This window comes from Apium graveolens, chromosome 9 (assembly GCF_009905375.1).
Source record: "Apium graveolens cultivar Ventura chromosome 9, ASM990537v1, whole genome shotgun sequence".
Lineage (NCBI taxonomy): Eukaryota > Viridiplantae > Streptophyta > Magnoliopsida > Apiales > Apiaceae > Apium > Apium graveolens.
In genome coordinates this window covers 139,896,151-139,915,971 of record NC_133655.1, presented here as the reverse complement: position 1 = coordinate 139,915,971, position 19,821 = coordinate 139,896,151, and positions in this window count along the sequence as shown.

Here is a 19,821-nt window from a genome sequence, read left to right as displayed (position 1 = left end):
TTGCATGCAACTGGATCAATCACAGGCTATAGTATGAAACATACACTAATACAAACCAAATATTATTACAACCCATAAGTCTATTTAGTTTTACAAACTATTCAGATTTTATTATAAAACTTTAGACTAGTCAAGTGTCCCAAAAAGTCTACCTGGAAAATACACCAAACTATTTAAAAGCACACAACTCCTGGGAAAACCTGGAACTTAGGCCTGTTCTGACTTAGCTGAAAGATCAAAATAATAAACAAATATGAGCGAAAGAAATGCTCAGCAAGCAGTGCAAAATGTATGTTTAAAATGATAAACCACATTTTGATAATAACTGAATAACAGGAGATAAACAGTAATGTTTGATCAACAATAAAAGCTAAACAAACTATAAACAATAAATGATAATTTTAAGATTGGAATCTTTCACCGACGAACGTATTATCACATGCTGATTAGCCCGTGTAATATTACTAGATCATGGTCCGTAGAAACATGTCCTAAAATATGAGTACTCAAATAAAAGGCAATATATCTGCCTATGGCATAATTTGTATTATAATATTTCATATAATACATGGCCCTCCGATGGACCGTCTGCTCCGGTCACTTACGCATTCATCCAATGCATAAAACATTTTTAATCAAAGGAGACGAATCAGATGACATCCTTAACAATATAACTCCCCATTTTTCATGGTCCGGAGTCATCTCAACAACTGATGGCGAAATAACTAGAACAATTAGTTATTCGCTAATCCCATCTCAAAGTTCCACTGTATAGAGTAATTTTGCAGCGAAATACAAAACGTTTAACTATTCTGAACTTAGAATAGTATAGAAACTTGCATAATCGAGTTCAGAACTTGAACGTTAACTGAAGGTAGGGATACTTGCAATTATACTACAAAAAAGTTCATGAATACTTGTCTGGTATAAGAATAAACAAAGTAATTCACTATTTTGAATTTAGAATAGGGAGAAAACTTGCCTCGTATGCTCGATTACTTCTCACTATAACTTTGGCTTATAACTGCTGGCTACTAACTCCGTCTAACACTTGACTGCACTCCTTGCTACTCGATTCTATAAACAAAAGGACTATATCAATTAACAAAACCAAACTCAATCGACGTAACTATACGTCTTGACGCCTACCCGATCGTTTATGACTAATCATGCAATTTTAAAACTGTAAACAGATAGCATGCATATCACGTAGCAAGTAATCATGTTATTCGTATAACACATAATCACATAATTCATGTAACACATAAGTCATATTATCAAAAGATAGGTCTCGGTGCTTTTAGAATTGAAATCAGGTCAATAACAGAATTTATCGATCACTCAGAACGACTTACAAATCAAATGACTTTTCAATACAAACTAAATTAGGTCCCCGAAAGTATTTTTATTGGAAGCGAAATGTTTTTCTGAGTTTATACGCATTCGTTTCGTATTAAACGGACGAAAGGTTTATTTATTACGAATAAAATAAGATTAAAAATAGAAATAAATCAATTAATAATATTAATTGATTTTAAATACCTAAATATAAATTTTAAAAGTTCAAAAGTAGTTTTTAGGAATTATTTGAATTAATTATAAATAATTATACTTTATTTAACCATTTATAAATAAAATTAATTGATTAAATGATTTAATCAATTAATTAAATCCATAAATAATTAACTAAAATAAATTATAAATAATTAAATCAAATTGGATTTTTGAAAAATAATAAAAGAAAATAATTTTTGGAATTTAAAATAATTAAGTAATAATTTTTAGAATTTAAAATAATTCCTAAATGATTTTTGAAATTAAAAGAAATGATATTTCGAAAATAGAAATGAATTTGATTTATTTTTAAAACAAAATTCTGGGAAACAATTTTGAAATTGGGGGTTAGGGTTTGGGAGGATCAAACCCGGGTTTTAATAAAAGAAAACGGGTTGGGTCTGGGTTATCAAGAACAACCCGCCGGTGTTCTTCATAACCCGGAAACCGGCGTAGATCCGGCCATCGGGAAATCAATATCGGCAATGCTCAAACAGGGCCAATCATCATCGTTTGCCTCGGCTTTTCAGTGTAATACGTCTCATAATCATCTGGCAACATCCCTGTACTAACAAACACAACCGAAAATCACAGAACTACAATCTCCAATTAAAATCCTGTTACCACCGAACCAAATTCCGGCGAAACCTCAACTTCAGTCAAATCAAAACCAAAAACAACGATACAGGTATCAAAATAAAGTTAAGATCATTTATAAGCTAACCGTATAATCAAACACCACCGCAGATTCAAGAATAATAAAAAAATAAATTCAAAAATTATATCAAAACCAAAACTCAGTTTAATCATTCCGGGGATCTAATAATTGAAATAAACATGTAAATCGATTATACAGATCAAACTAAAGCTATATATTACATCAAAACCAACCAACAATTACTCAAAATCAAAATTTGATTTCAAGGTGAAGAACTTAAAAATTGATTTTAACAAAAACCCAACCTCGATTTGTGATTTTGGTATCAAAAGATCTGTCTCCTCGAGAGAATGGATTTTATTACTAGAGCTAAATCAGAGGATCAGTAAATCTCTGGGAATCAATCAATTTGTGTTTAAAACCGAATTACACCCCCAAAATTGTTCTTGAGAATTGTTTTTAATAGAAATAAAAATGAAATAAAATATACAATTAGGCTATTTATATTTTTACGAAATTAAATACCCCAAAATCAATTTATGGTATTTTTATTTCTTAAATAAAAAAATTAGGCCCAAAAATAATAATTAAGGGGAATAATTTTAAAAGCAATAAAATATAAAATTTATATCAAAATTCCCCAAAATTATGAATAATTTTAAAAATGCAAAAATAATGGGTATTTAAAATATGTACAATTTTATAAAAATAAAAACATGAATTTTGTGAGCTTTGACGTCCCGGTGGGGTCCAGTCTGTTGATTTTTGAAAAATCAAAACGATTCCTAAATTAACAGAAAACTCCGAAAACACATGAAATACATTCAAACGCACATACAACGAGATAAAACAAGTACCTCGATAAAGACGCAAATAAACACGCGTTCAAATTTTGGATCGATTCATATAAATGCATTTTAAAACACATCACGATTAATAGAAAAATTTTATGGTCCTTGCGGTGCCACAGATAACAACTATAACACGTAATATCATGGAAATAATCATTTTAAACTCATATAAACTGAAAGGCATATGTCATAGCCTATTTGTTTATTCGAGGATTTAACTCAACTCAAATAAGGATGTAACAAGTAAATAGTGGTTCTATCGTCAGAGAGATCTCTCAGAGTAACATATGTCAAAAGATTAAGTAACATTGTTCTTCTACAGACTTGATGACTTAATTCACTGGAAGAAGTTCAAGAAATTGATCAAGCCTCAGTGATATAAATCAAGATTGTGGATTTAATCAAGTGACAGAGATCTCGTCAGGGTATCAATTAATTACAAGGATCTAGTCTGAAGAAAATCAAGAGTATCAAGGTCAAGTCATGAAGAAACGTCACGAAAGTTAGTCACTCATGAACCAGAAAGTACATCGAGTGTCAACATTGAAGTGGTGGAATAGATTCGTAATTGACAGTGATTTTAAGAAGGTTTTCAGAAGAATGGTTGCTACTCAAGATTGGTATTAATTCTCTATTAATTAATTAAGTCATATAATTTAATTAAGAAAATAATTAAATCTGCAAAGATTAATTTATTGATAAATTAAATTAATTGGTTAATTAATTCTGAATTAATATTATGAATTTTTCAGAAATGATTTTGGAATAATATTCAAAAAGAAAATCAGCAAAAGAAACTTGAACTGGTATGACAATTGGATTGTCATACCGAAAGTCTTTCCAAGTCTTTCTGGATTGTCTTACCGATAGTTCTACCAGTTAAAAGGATTGTCCTACCGATAGTTCTACCAGTTAAAAGGATTGTCTTGCTAGTTCATTTTTGATTGTCTTGCCGAATGTCTTGCTGGTTCAATTCAAGGGATTTGTTTACTTAAACAAACAGAAGCAGATTATTAAAAAAGCAGAGCATTGAATATCATACAGAAGAATAAAGAACAAAAAGAAAACCTGTAGAGAAATTATTGCAAATTCACATATCATTTATTTCTAGTATTTATTGTTAAATCCAATCCACTAAAAATACTTTTCTTGTTCTTGTGTAACTATCTAGCGGATCGAAATCCCTAGAACTTAATCTCAAATCGCTTTTAGCATTTGATCTTTTTATTGCAAAAATAGAAAAAGTTCATGTCGAATTTATTCTAGATTTGTAATAATTGATTTGAGATTAATCCCTTGTAAACGATACCGTTGTTGTAACACCTTTCAAGTTTAATAATAATTTTATTTAACTTGAATTTTGTTTCACCTTTTTTATTCCGCATTTTATTCGATTAAACGGTATTGTTTGTATTCAACCCCCCTTCTACAAACATATTGAGACTTAACAATTGGTATCAGAGCCTTCTGATTAACGTACAAATCAAGATCCTAGACTTTTGTGTTTCTTTCACTCCTTGAATTTTTATTTACTCAAAAATTCATAATGACTACACAAAAAGTTGGAACCGTTAAAATTCCACTATTCGATAAAGAAAATTATGTTATTTGGAAGAAGAAGATGCTATTGTTTTTACAAGTTGCAAATTCCAAATATCTGGAAGTGTTAAAGAAGGGTCCTAAAATTCCGATGGTTATTGAACCAGAGGTAATAGAAAATGATGTGGTGATTACCAAAGCAAGAACTTATGTGAAAGATCCTGAGGATTTTTCTCCTGCTGAAAAAGAAGAAGCCTCCCTGGATGCTAGCCTTCAATTAATTTTAGTAGATTCCCTTGATCCCTTGATGAATAGACATGTGATGAACTGTAAAGATTCCAAACATATCTGGGAAACTATTGAGGTTATTAATGAAGGCACAGAGGAAGTTAGGGAGAACAAGTTAGAAATCCTAACCTCTGAGTATGAATACTTTAAATCCAATCCAGGAGAAGGAATCACTGAAGTGTTTGACAGGTACAATACATTGATGAACAACCTGAACATTAATGGTAAATACTATTCCATCAGGGAGGTCAACAAAAAGTTCCTTTTAACACTGCCAACTCATCTCGAACATAGAATCACTGCCATAAGAGAAGCAAGAGATCTGAGTGAGATTTCTTTGGAAAGGCTCTATGGTCTGTTAAAGACTTATGAATTGGAGCAGATTCAGCAGAAGGAAGTTTACGGGAAAGGAAGAGTGGTCAGCACGTCTACTGCTCTAGTAGCTGATGAACAACAACAACAACAACCACAATATCAACAACAATCTCAACAGTCAGAAAGAATGGTACAATCTTCCAAGGTTGAAGAAAATGTGATTGTAGCAGAATTTGATCCTACTACTACAAATCAATCAGGAGATGATTTTTATTCCTTAGAAGAACTGGAGCAATTAGAGGATGAGTCAATGGCCCTGATTGTCAAGAGATTCTCAAATGTCAGATTCAAAAGGAATCCCAAGTTCAATTACAAGTCCAACTACAATAGATTCCAGAAAGGTGGATCTTCATCCTCTAACACCAGCATTGGTGGGTACAAAACAGGGATGATTGATCGAAGCACCATTCGATGTTTCAACTGCAATGAGTTGGGACACTTTGCCACAGAATGCAGGAAGCCAAAACAAGTTAGGAAGAACTCTTACGATTCTAATCAGAAGAGTAAATCTGAAAGGGCTTACCTGGAAAAGGGAAGAAGCTGGGATGATACTGACAGTGAAGATGAAGAAGTTGGGAATCTTGCTCTCATGGCTAGTGATGCAAACACCTCATCGTCAAGAAAAGAGATAAAATTTACTGATGCTGAATTAGTTTATCATCTAGGAGGTTCCTTAGATTGTGCTTGTCGTGATAATGAATTGTTAAATCAACAAATCAAAGACCTTGAGAAAGAGGTCAATAAATTAAGACTTGTGCACATTAATCAAGATAAATTAAAAGAACAAGTATCTTTTCTAGAGAATAGAGTTGACTGTTATAGACAACTCGAAACTATTCTCAAAGACAAGATCACCGGTCTTGAGGCTAAGGTTAAAGCTTACTTTAATTCTTATTCGAAGTCCAAAGAGTTTTACAATAAGCAAGCTGTTAATCAAACATCTGGAATAGGTTATGATTACAATGTTGCTATTGGAAAATTAGCCATAAACTCCCCTCCTCATGTCTGTGCTAAAGGCAGGGAAGTACCACATGTGCTTAAGGGTGTTGATGAACCCCTCTATAAAGAATCAATTGCTGAACCATTTGATGAGACCTCATTTATTATTCAAGAAGAAATCCGTGCTGAAGATCATGCTAATGAGAAAGCTGTCTCCAAGTCAAGTGTGTCAAAGGTTCCAGTCAAAGTTGTGAAAGCAACTGAGACTAACTCAGACACACATGAGTTGGATAACACAAATGCCATGTCTACCATGCATAAGTTGCCTATTGTTAATCCCTCTCATAAAGCATGTGGTGTTCCTGATTGTATGTCTTGTGCTTTTAATTTGATGTATGCTTATTTTAATAGTAAGCATGTTTCTAATGATAAGACTACTCCTCGTCAGCATGTGAATAATAGAAAGCATGATAGGTCTAAGACTGCTAGTCCTCCTAAAGCTAGAAAGGAGACATTTGTGCCTAAGCCTAAACAGAAATTTGTCAAGGCTGTTCACAAGGTCAAATGTCCAGTCATTGAGAAAGTTGAGAACATTAAAATTAAGAATGTTGTTTTGCCTGATAAAGGCCAATTTTACAAGTATGCCGGACCCAGCCAAGCTTGGGTTCCGAAGAAGGTCTAATCCATTTGTATTGCAGGGCATTAAACAGGTACAACCGGTAGTGTGGTTTCTTGACAGCGGATCGTCAAGACATATGACCGGAGATAGAGCCCTGCTATCAAATGTGGTTGAGAAAGCTGGCCCAGTGGTTACCTTTGGAGATAACAGCAAAGGTTTAACGGAGGGATATGGCTGTTTGCTAGCTGGAAATGTTATCATTGAAAATGTGTATGTTGTGCAAGGACTTGAACATAATCTGCTTAGCATTAGTCAGTTCTGTGACAACGGCTACAATGTTTTATTCGACAAGCTGAAGTGTCAGATTCTGCACAAGAAAAATGAAAAACCCTCTTTGATGGGAATCCGGAAAGGAAATCTGTTCGTAGCTGACATGAACTCTGGAAGCAATCCTGAAGTCAATTGTTTCTATGCAAAGGCATCGTCAGATGAGAGTTGGCTATGGCACAAGAGACTTTCTCATCTCAATTTCAAAACAATGAATTCTCTTGTCAAAAGAGAATTGGTCAGAGGTCTGCCTCAGCTGGAATTCTCCCCAGAAGGACTATGTGAGGCTTGCCAGAAAGGAAAGTCAAAGAAAGCAAGTCACAGATGTTGGATTTTAATCACAGCGGAGGCATGGTAAAACACTTTTACACATACAAAATCCAAATAAAAGCATATAAATCGTGGTAAAAACATATGGATCGATTACTAACCTTTAATAGTGATCCAAAAGGCAACGATCGGAGATCCTTAGCAGCTGTTCCTCAAACGTGAAGCACTCCACCGGTATCCACCAAGAAAATGACGTTAAGGAGGAGGAGGAGGTGGAGAGAATTAGGTTTTTCTAAAAATTGGGGTTAAAAATAAAATAGGGTTTATAATAGTATATTTATAGGCAAAATTTTCAGCTAAAATTTTCCCATAAATATTATTATTATTATCCCATTTATTATTCTCATTAATAATTAAAACACCTTTTAATTATTAATCCTTTTTCTAAACACTTTAGAAATAATTCTCTCTCTTGATTTAATTTCTAAAAAATTAAATCCTTAATTAATAATATTAAGAACTTTTCTTAATTAATTTATAATCAATTAAATATCATTTAATCAATTATTAAATTTTCCAATTAATTATTTATTTTATAAATAAATAATTATTAGCCATTATTAATTAATTCCTCCACCATTAAATCATTCTCTTTTTATGGTGTGACCCTGTAGGTTCAATATTAAGCCGGTAGTAGAAATAAATAATAATAAAACTATTTTATCATTATTTATATAAATTCTCTAATTTATTAAATATGTTTAATTAATTAATCACATTTATTCTACATCGTGAGGGATACTTCTCAGCATATCGCGACTATCCGGATAATATGAATTCACTGCTTAGAATACTAAGAACCTATTCAGTGAATAGTTACCGTACAATAAACTCCTTCTACCCTACAATGTCCCGATTAAATACAAGGCATGGATCTCGTGTCAAACCTATCTAATCTAATCACTTGCTTACCATTTACTATGCTTAGTTCTATGCAAATTAGAAACTCCTTTCTAATTTCATTCACTCTGGCCAGAGATTCCTGAACTAGCATAAGTGGATCAGCCTTGAACATTCGCTTCCTTCACTGGAAGGGGTAGATCCTTTATTGATCATACACTATCTTCGTGTACAAATTCCTATACCCAGTAGAGCCCTAATAATTGTCCCTGGAGACTAAGAACTAAACCAAAGCATAGTTCAGTGTACACAAGATGACTATGATGACCTCAAGTCTAAGGATACTTGTACAACTATCACTATGTGAACAACTGCTGACACGTGAGTGAACTCCATCAGTTGTTCAGCTGTGCGAGTCATGTTCAGTGAACTTATTCTATAATAAGCACCTACATACTAGCTGTAACACCCCCAGATCTGGGGTCGGGGATCCGGGTCGTCACGGTCTTTCTTTCCACAATATCACTTCACTTAATTAATAAATAACCTTATGCTGTGACCCCACACTAACACACACCACAACCCGTTATAGTCTCAGAGATGAAATTTAAATAAGTACAAGTCTTTGAATCCATAATTTAAAAGTTATTACAACCCAAAATGATTACTTGATAAATTTACAGTTAATTGCCATTATCCGCCACAAGTTATAATTATACATAATTGATTCTCAAAAGTAGATGGTCTGATCTACAATAGATCTACCTCTGCAGCTATAGCAGCTACAACATCAACGGGAAGACACAGGACGCTTCCCACGTGCTTGCGCTGGGTCTGCTGGAGTCTGGCCATCTTTCCTAACTGTTGTTGTGTGATGAAGAAATAAAGCAAGGGTGAGCAGCAAGCCCACCAAAATAATATGTATAATGATTTACAATATATGAGCCTACTCATAATACTCATGAAAGTCTTGGTCAAAAGAAATGAACCAAGTTGATATCTTAATGCGATGAAGTCGCAAAATATTCAGTATATATATATATATACATATATACTTTTCAAAGTAATGGAAGTCCTCTTCCATGCATAATACACACAGAATTCCAGTGTATAACTGTATAAAAATATCGTTGCAAGGTGATCTCATATATCTAACCTTGTCTCAACGTTTTTCTGAAAATCTTTGTCATGCATAAGATAATCATTTACTAGATATAAGTTTAAAAGATGAAGTTACAAAATACTCCAATATACTTATATCTTTTCCAAATACTACTTGAACTACCATCATTCAAGTTATAATTAGTTTCCAAAGTTCATCACATAGACGAGACTACAAGATAATACTTGAATAGATTCAACCTTTAAAATATCATCAAAATAAAATGAAGTTATGAGATACTTCATTTGATGCAAACATTATTTTGAAAACTTGACCCTGCCAACACTCAACAATCGCCCAACCGTAGCCTTTCTATCGAAGTGCTTTGGGTAGTGTTGCAGAAATATCCAATTGGATGATGAACTCATTACGGGAGTTTACCGCGCCAGGAAGACCACTTACGATGATCAGTCGTAGTAGTACAACCCCACCATTTTCTACATGTAGAGGAGAACCTGTCGGATTTACTTGTCAACCGAACACTGAACTCCTAAGGAATGGACCGCCTTAGCGGAACTTCCAGGCCATTTGGGCCAATATAATAAGGCTGGGCCGGCGCTACTCGACCACTTACGCCACTCCTAGTTCAGATGAAATCCATGACTCTGAAACGTAAAGTTCGTTTCCCCCTTTCCCCAAGTAGAAACTTGTTGATACGGCTCCACCAAGAAGTCGTACCTAGTTGGAAAGGAAAACTCACCGATATTTCCCAGGCGATGCCTGTTAATGGATTAACTTGTTCCAAGAATTTTACTTCCCGAATATTGGGTAAGTAATCAAAAACTCTTTTACCAAGACAGCAACCTTGTTGCGAATATAAAACACACCACCGAGCCGGATCCCCCAGGTTTTGAGCGAGTATTTAAATCCCCTTTTTAAAAGGAAGATCTTAAATATAAAAATAGTTTTGGGATCCGCTCTAACTTTTGAAAATCATTTTAAAGACTCGAAAACACTTTAAAGGGTGTTTGGAGTAAAACTGATTTAATGAAGTAAATCAGTCCCCAGAATATTTAGAAAATGTCTGAATATTATTATTTAAATAATATTCCCATAAAAAAATAATCTTTATAAAATAGTTGAAGTAGAAGTATTAAAACTTATACTTGAAATGAATAGCAAATAATCAAAGATATACTTATACGAAAGTAATATCTTTATTTGAATAATCAAAAATAAGTTTGATTATCGACACCTTATTCTTTAATAAAATAAAGAATATATCTCAGCAAATAATCGGAGTCATAGATCCTCAAATGAATATTCAAATAATATTCAATAAATAAAATAAGCTGAGTCATAATACCTCGAATGAATATTATAAATAATATTCATTAAATAAAATAAAGGAGTCATACATCCTCAAATTAATGTCCAAGTAATATCCAATAAATAATGTAAAGGAGTCATACGCCTTCGAATAATATTCGAAATAATATTCAATAATAAAATAAAGTTAAAGTTATTGAATAAACCTTATTCGATTAATAGTTTTAAAAACTATATCCATATATATATATATAAATATATATATATATATATATATAATATACTCGGGAACATCGACTCCCGGTTTAGAAATATGTTCACCTTTTATCCCCTATACTAAGGGTATACGCAACTACTTGCTTATTTCTAGCATAGGTATTATGCAACTATAAGCATTGAAATCAACAGATAGATAACCAGATTACGAAACAGACATGCATATATACCATATTAGCATGCTCCAATATATCGCAAAATTTGCTAATAACAATCATGCAATATCACAAGATAATGCATATACACATATTTACATCACAACAACAGTATAACGGGTAGAAAACTTGCCTGAGCGACTGGGGTTACGAATGGCTTGGGACGAGTCTGGTAACCTATAAACAACAAGTAAGTTGGAATTAAACCAAAATCACTTGTAAATCTATACTTTAACTAACTTAGACTCTAACGCTTGATTTGCGCTCACTGATTTGCTTAAGTCACTCGGGTACCCTCGGCTCCACCATTTTTAATAATTTAACCTTTACGAGTTTTAAAGCGATTCCTTCGCGAGTGTCTTACCAACTGCCTAACACACTTACCATAAATGTTTCATACATTAATTAACCCTTTTTGGTCTTTAACCTATGTTTTAAAGTAAGGCGAGGGAAAAAGTTTCATTCGCGAAACGCCGTTACTTGAAACGGTCGTTTCTCCTAAACCGTGCATCGGAATCGAACGAACTACATATCAAAACGAAGCTCGTAACATGAGCTATCTAAACATGGCAGTGGTCATAATCTAGCAGGGGGTTCTCGGGTCCTAATGCTATGCACAAAAACAGTCCAAAGAAAATCGGACGTTACGACGGCTATGTTTACGCGTTTTCCCAATTTTAAACCATTCAATACCAACCACAAATCAACCCCAAATCAATCATACAACCAATATCCCTCCAAACCACATCATAACAGCCCCAACAAATCCACATTAACCATTTATACTTATTCCTCACATGAACTAAAAGCTTTACTTAGGTTCTTTAACTAATTACCAAGATTTACAACTCCAACAATGCAACAAAACCAACTAATCTCTACAAACTCAACCAAACTTCAACCAATCAAGCATCATGCTTCACATATGCTATATCAAACACATTCAATCCTAATTACTCAAAACTAAAGCTAGGGTTTGTAGTTTATACCTTCCTTGGAGAGTGGAGAATCAAGAGAATGGCTTGGAATCACCTTTAAAGCCCTTATCCAAGCTTAATCTAAACAAAACTTCAAGAACACAAATTTTAGTTCTTGAAAACACTATTCACTATCTTCTTTCATGATTTATAGAAAAAGATTGGCTTGGAATTAGAAGCTTAAACTTATAGGAAGTATGTAACTATCCATGGGGAAGCTTAGATAATTACCTTGCTAAATAGTAAGTGGAGGAGCTTGGACTTCCATTTTTTAAGAAAAAACCCGAGAGCTTGAAGAAGAAGAAGAGATATTTTTGTGTTTTTCTTGGTGAAATGAAATGATTTGCTTGGTTGGTTGATTTTTGTTGTTTGCTTTAGTGAATTACCTAGTTGCCCTTGGTTTTTGTGTGGTTAAAAAGTCACCACATCTCCTTCCTTTCTTGTCATGCCTATGTCATCCTCATGATGTCATTCTCCCTTCCTTGTCCTCTTTCTATTGGTTGGATGACATCATTCCCACTAATCCCTTTGATTATCTTCCTAATCGTTTGCTTAATGACCGCTGATCTGTTATACGGTTCGCTTAACTTTCGTTTTCGTTTATCGTTTGAGGGATCATACCCGGGATCTTATTACTTAGGTTCCCTTAACCTTTCTCAATATATTATATTCCTTTTATGATCCTCTCCTATAATCCTTTTATTTAAATCATTTTTATCCTGTTACCTTATACTCAATTCTCTCCGTATCTTGTGGATTTCCGGGAAAAACCAAAGTGTTCGGAATTGGATTCTGACGATCTTTACATACACTTATATACTTCATAGAGTACTAATAATATCCCATAAGATCAATAACAGAACCCCTACATAGCGTGGCATGAAAAGTTTTCTCGTTCAGCAAAAACACTATTCATAAGGGTTTCAAAATTTCTCAAAAATTGGGGTTATTACAGCCTCCCCTCCTTAAAAGGATTCCGTCCCGGAATCGGATAGAAATAAATAGGGATACTTTCTTAGTATTGCACTTTCTAACTCTCAAGTCAATTTTCCCACATTGTGGTTCTACCATCAAACTCTTACTAGTTTGATAACCCTTCTCCTAAGCACTCGTTCCTTTTCACTCTATAACCCTTCCTGGTTGCTCCATATAGGTTATGTCGGGTTGCATATCTATGCGCTCATATGCCTCTATTTATCTGGCATCTGAATTACACTTCCTTAACATTGATACGTGAAACACGTTACGACCTGCTACATGTTCGGGGTTAGGGCTAGCTCATATGCTAACTTCCCAAACGTCTTAATATATCCAAGGGTCCAACGAATTGTAGACTTAGTTTTCCTTTCTTTCCGAACCTCATCAATCCTTTCCAAGGGATACCTATATCATTACTAGGTCCCTTATTTCATACTCTTTATCCTTTCGTGTCAAATCAACATACTTATCATGTCCATCTTGGGCTACTACCAGCCGTCCTCTGATTAGATCTATCATATCCTTGGTCCTTTGGACTACTGCGGGTCCGAGCATCTTGCGCTCTACAACTTCATCCTAACATAAGGGAGATCGACATTGTCTTCCCTCAAGGATCTCATAAGGCGACATCTCGATAATGACATATGATCTATTGTCGTAAGATAACTCAATCCGAATTAAGTGATCATTCCAAATTCTTTCAAGTCTATTACACAGACTCTCATTATTGCTTTTAACATTAGAGCTTCTACTTCTCAATACCCATTCTTTTCCAGTTCGTAATCGCTACTACCTTCCGTTCCTAATATTATACTGGTTATACTTTTGCTCGTTAGCGTTCTATAACCTTTTAATAACCACGTCAACCTTAGTATCACGAATGTGTTCCCATTCCGCATACTACCACCACTTTATTACTCCTTTTTCAGCTGCTTCTATCTTTGGAAGCTTGATCAATCATATAGAAGTAAAGGAATTTGTTGAGAGATCACTATGATCATGAACACTTGTTATATTGCATAGTTAGTACAGAAGGTGGCCAGCCTTTAGTACTTGACAAGCAATTAAACAATAGATGGTATCCTACTAGGCTTCTATCACACAGATAGATAGTCATTCGGCAATACCTCCCCTTCTGGAAGGGTTGTTCTTCTCAGATTACATGAAATGAAAAGAAGAGAAAAGAACGAACTGAAGAGAATTGTATATATAAAAAAATATATATATATACTGCCACAAAATATCTGGCTTGGAACCTACCTCTGAATTATAGAGGTTTGTCATAGGAGAACAAAACATAAACGTATTTATATCAGCATCAAGTATTATAGCATCGTATTTCACGTGCCTAAATATTTTCGTTATCCCGTCCATCATTCTATAGACCCATGCTCTTCCTCGAGCTTATACACAATTACCTTTGAAACTCCCTCGATATCGAAAATCGAATCTGGGATCTCATTCTAGACATCATCGTTACTCGAATTCTATGCTTGCATCGCAACCTTCCTCGTATAATAATACGACTCTCTATTGATAAGAAAGAATAATAATTCACTATGTAGATACTCTACTTAATTAGTCTATCAATGATAACTTATACACTACCACTACCCGATTAGTGGTATTCAATCTCAACATCCATTCCAATACAACTCTCACGGTTATAATCAGCTCACTACTCGCAGAATCATTGCTGCCTTACTATGGTCCACCACTGACCCACTGTCATCATTCACTTTCCATGAAATCTTAATAGCTAACCATACGGAGTCCATACATCTCGTATCTAATTCTCCTAAGGAGTTAACATAACCACCAATCACAATTCATGAAGAACACTCCAAACTCTGACGTACTTTCATGACATGAAGTAGATAAAATTGCAGAAGAGTTTCAATCAAAGCAACGATAGCAGGTTAATACCATTCTTAATCATATGCCTTAAATAGAAGACTTAGCTCAAAGGTTCATCTAGTCCTTTTTGAAACATGGTCCTGGCTTATCTCAAGATAGGACCTTCTAAGATAGATAGCCCGTTCATTGGCGATTACACGAATTAAACTTTTACCAACTACTATTACGGTTGGGTATTGCACAGTCATCAGAAGGAATGTCAATCTTCCAAACCATAATACAACCTTCACAGTTTTAACCATCATCACTGTATTCCTCTGGCACAAGCGCCTATAATTATCCTCTTACCTTTAAAGTGTCGGCCACCTCTTTGGCCTTTCCTGATATTAAAATTTCCTTACAGTCAATGTCATTTTAACCACCTCCAAATAAATTTTCTACCTTATTTCAATCACTGCTTTTGTGAAGATGTATTCCTTAAAATCTGATGAGTAAAAAAAAATATCACCATTTTTCCATAAGTTATTGCCTCAGTCTTTAGAGGTTAATCACTGTCACGACTGACTCTCAATCATACTTAGAACATCTTTTATCTTAAGTCTTAATTGCCCTGAATAATTTCGACCTTTACTGGTTCGATCCATACTTTCTCGTGGTTTAACACGTGCCCTACTTGGCATCATTATAATTACGTCATATTTCCTTTATCAACATTTCTATTCTTGAGAATTTTGAATATTACCTTTCTCCTTGTAAAACCTCTAAGGTTATCCTTCAATCGTTCCTCCTGTATTCCCTAGATACAGGGCATATCAAAATACCATTTACTAATACTAGAACCATTGTCTATATACTTCTGAAAAATTTCTCCACTGATTCTTAAAGGTTGTTGCTACCTTAACCCTTTCCCAATCATACTGTCAAAACTCATACTGTCCCTATTAAGGGTGAAATGCCAACCTTTATGCATTCCCCAAGGATTCATTTTAAGTTACCGATGTTCTATCCTTAATTCCACCTTTAAAAGGTACCTGCATCCTTCCATGGATAAATCAAGTCATATATCCCTGATAAGGGTGTCTTATTCAATCATTCCCACCTCAATAGTATATGCCTAATTTCAAAATAACATTTGTATTCAAAATGAGGTCAATCAATATGGCCTCCAAAAGATAACAACGGTTATCCGCTTTTCTTGCCTAATTTGGTAATGATAACAAGGATGTTCTGGAAGATATTGGTCGTGTTCAACGTGAACTTCTTCTTAATAATTCCTTATTTACTTTTGTTGTTTATCCCAACAGTCATCTCAATGTTGGGATATCTCTCATACCTGGAATCTCCCTTTCTGGGTATCGAGCCACCGGTCTTACATTTCACATTCCTGAAGGTCACTTCCTTCATCTAATTTTCCTAATTTCTTACTTCCTTGTCTCCTCAGTCTATCCGCGTCTCATTATTTATCCTTCGAATTACCTCAAGGTTTCCTCGAATCCTCCCAACTTACAGGGGATAAAATATATGTATCTCTTATGCCTTCAACCAACAATTTTAACTCATGGAGAATCACCCTCATCCTGACGATTACATACTTTTCTATTTCTATTGCTACGAGTCTTTAGGGTTTCCTCATGCCCAATTCCTTTATCATTCCTCAAACTCTATTGCCTTTATATTCCTTTCCACTTCAGTTTTTTTTTCCTTTCTCTTATCATTATTTCATGAACCAACACAACTTAAGCATTGATTTCAAACATCCCATCATTCTGGATTCGTGTCCTTAGAACGAATCTTGACAACTTTTACAACTTAGACTCATAATTTATCATACTCGTCTGCCTTTGTTCTGGCTCTAAAGCTTTTACACTATCTCCTTATCTTTGGGAATTACTTTCCCGAAAACAATTGACTGAACTTAAATCAGTTTATTATAATCTCTTGCTCCGTGCCTTCCTTGGCCTTTCACCGGCGGGTGGCCTCTCTCTTAGGAGGGTAAGTGATAAAAACAGTCTTTTGTGATTCGTCAATCATTTAGAATCTCAAATGATTCCTATATTTCCTTTAGCCAGGCTCTTGCCTCGACTGGGTCAGCTTGTTCCTTGGAACTCTGAGAGCTTAGCGATTTAAAGGTCCTGAAAGAATTTCTCACCGCACTGTCTCCTCAGGGTGGTGGTTGGGGATAATAGTCTAAGTTCTTTCTAGATAGGTCCATGAATTGCCGTATAGGAGTACCGTCTCGGTTCTCCTTTCCTTACTCGACTTTCTGTTTCCTTAGTATGAAATGTTTCATCCTACTCCCCATAATTGGGGTCATCTTTTAATTTAAAATCCTCATTTTCCTCTCCATTATGTCATGGGTTCCTTCTATCTTGATGGCGACCTCCCTGACTATCACGTTCAGGGTTTGCTCTAAATCTTATTCCTCAAACTATGGCTCTCATCTAAGTTCTCATCCTTACGCTCTTGAACTTTCGAAACCCAAATTCTATAGGTATACCTCATTATTCCCTTATCCTCTTTCTCGGTATTAATCTCATATTTATTTGTTGGCTCTCTGCCTTCATTCATCACCTTTCTCTGGCACAATATGCTCTTTTCCGATAATTCGGACTGTATTGCAATCTCAAACAGCTTTTCGGTACCGGCTCCGGTTACCTTCATATCTATTTCCATTTTTTTTTTTTTTCAAAATCTCTTATCAACTTTCCCAAAGACATTAACCTCTTAAGTCTCTCCTTCTTACTAAGGGCATCAGCCACCACATTGGCTTTCCCCGAATGATAAAGAATCTCCCAATCATAATTCTTGATTAGCTCTAACCGCCTCCTCGGGCATATGTTGAGCTCTCTCTATAGGAAAATGTACTAGAGTACTTATGGTTTGTGAATCTCATACTTCTCTCCATACAAGTAGTGCCTCAAACCTTTAGGGCAAAACTATTGCCACGAGCCTAAGCTCATGGGCGGGGATATCGAATTTCATATTACCTTAATTGTCTTGACATGTACGCGATTACCTTACCGTGCTGCATAAGCACGCACCCTAAGCCCTAGTGCGAAGCGTCACTATACTTCACAAAATCTCCTTTTCCATCTGGCAACGCCAGCATAGGGGCCATCACCAATCTTTGCTTCAGTTCTTGAAAGCTGTTCTCGCATTTCTCTGTCCATTCAAACTTCTCAGTCTTACGAGTAAGCCGCGTTAAAGGGGCTACTATCTTTACAACTTGAACGAACCTCCGGTAGTGACCGGCCAATCCTACCTCTGGTAGTCGACCAACCCATGGTCATCAATTCATCAGTGGTCCTTTATCCAATCCTGTCAGGATCCTCCATGGGATCCTCCTCAACAACTATCCCTTCTAGGACAACATCCTCAACCGCTAAATCCTCAATATCAACATCATCCGGTCCTGCATTAGGACACTCTATCGGATCCACAATCCGATCTCCAATTAGTAATAAAATATCATCGCGATGTTGCTCCTCAACATCAGGGTTCGGAGTCCCGCTACCATATACGATAACGAACTACGCTCCTATCACGATATTTATAAGGGTTCCCATAAGGGTTTTAACTGTCAGTACTACGTTAGGTAGCCCGACTATGAACTTGGCAAGAGTTCTTATTATCTTTGTGAACTTATTATCTTAACGTCCCATCATCTCTGAGGTTTATAACGCTTAGCTCTGATACCATTTCTGTAACACCCCCAGATCCGGGGTCGGGGATCCGGGTCGTCACGGTCTTTCTTTCCACAATATCACTTCACTTAATTAATAAATAACCTTATGCTGTGACCCCACACTAACACACACCACAACCCGTTATAGTCTCAGAGATGAAATTTAAATAAGTACAAGTCTTTGAATCCATAATTTAAAAGTTATTACAACCCAAAATGATTACTTGATAAATTTACAGTTAATTGCCATTATCTGCCACAAGTTATAATTATATATAATTGATTCTCAAAAGTAGATGGTCTGATCTACAATAGATCTACCTCTGCAGCTATAGCAGCTACAACATCAACGGAAAGACACAGGACGCTTCCCACGTGCTTGCGCTGGGTCTGCTGGAGTCTGGCCATCTTTCCTAACTGTTGTTGTGTGATGAAGAAATAAAGCAAGGGTGAGCAGCAAGCCCACCAAAATAATATGTATAATGATTTACAATATATGAGCCTACTCATAATACTCATGAAAGTCTTGGTCAAAAGAAATGAACCAAGTTGATATCTTAATGCGATGAAGTCGCAAAATATTCAGTATATATATATATATACATATATACTTTTCAAAGTAATGGAAGTCCTCTTCCATGCATAATACACACAGAATTCCAGTGTATAACTGTATAAAAATATCGTTGCAAGGTGATCTCATATATCTAACCTTGTCTCAACATTTTTCTGAAAATCTTTGTCATGCATAAGATAATCATTTACTAGATATAAGTTTAAAAGATGAAGTTACAAAATACTCCAATATACTTATATCTTTTCCAAATACTACTTGAACTACCATCATTCAAGTTATAATTAGTTTCCAAAGTTCATCACATAGACGAGACTACAAGATAATACTTGAATAGATTCAACCTTTAAAATATCATCAAAATAAAATAAAGTTATGAGATACTTCATTTGATGCAAACATTATTTTGAAAACTTGACCCTGCCAACACTCAACAATCGCCCAACCGTAGCCTTTCTATCGAAGTGCTTTGGGTAGTGTTGCAGAAATATCCAATTGGATGATGAACTCATTACGGGAGTTTACCGCGCCAGGAAGACCACTTACGATGATCAGTCGTAGTAGTACA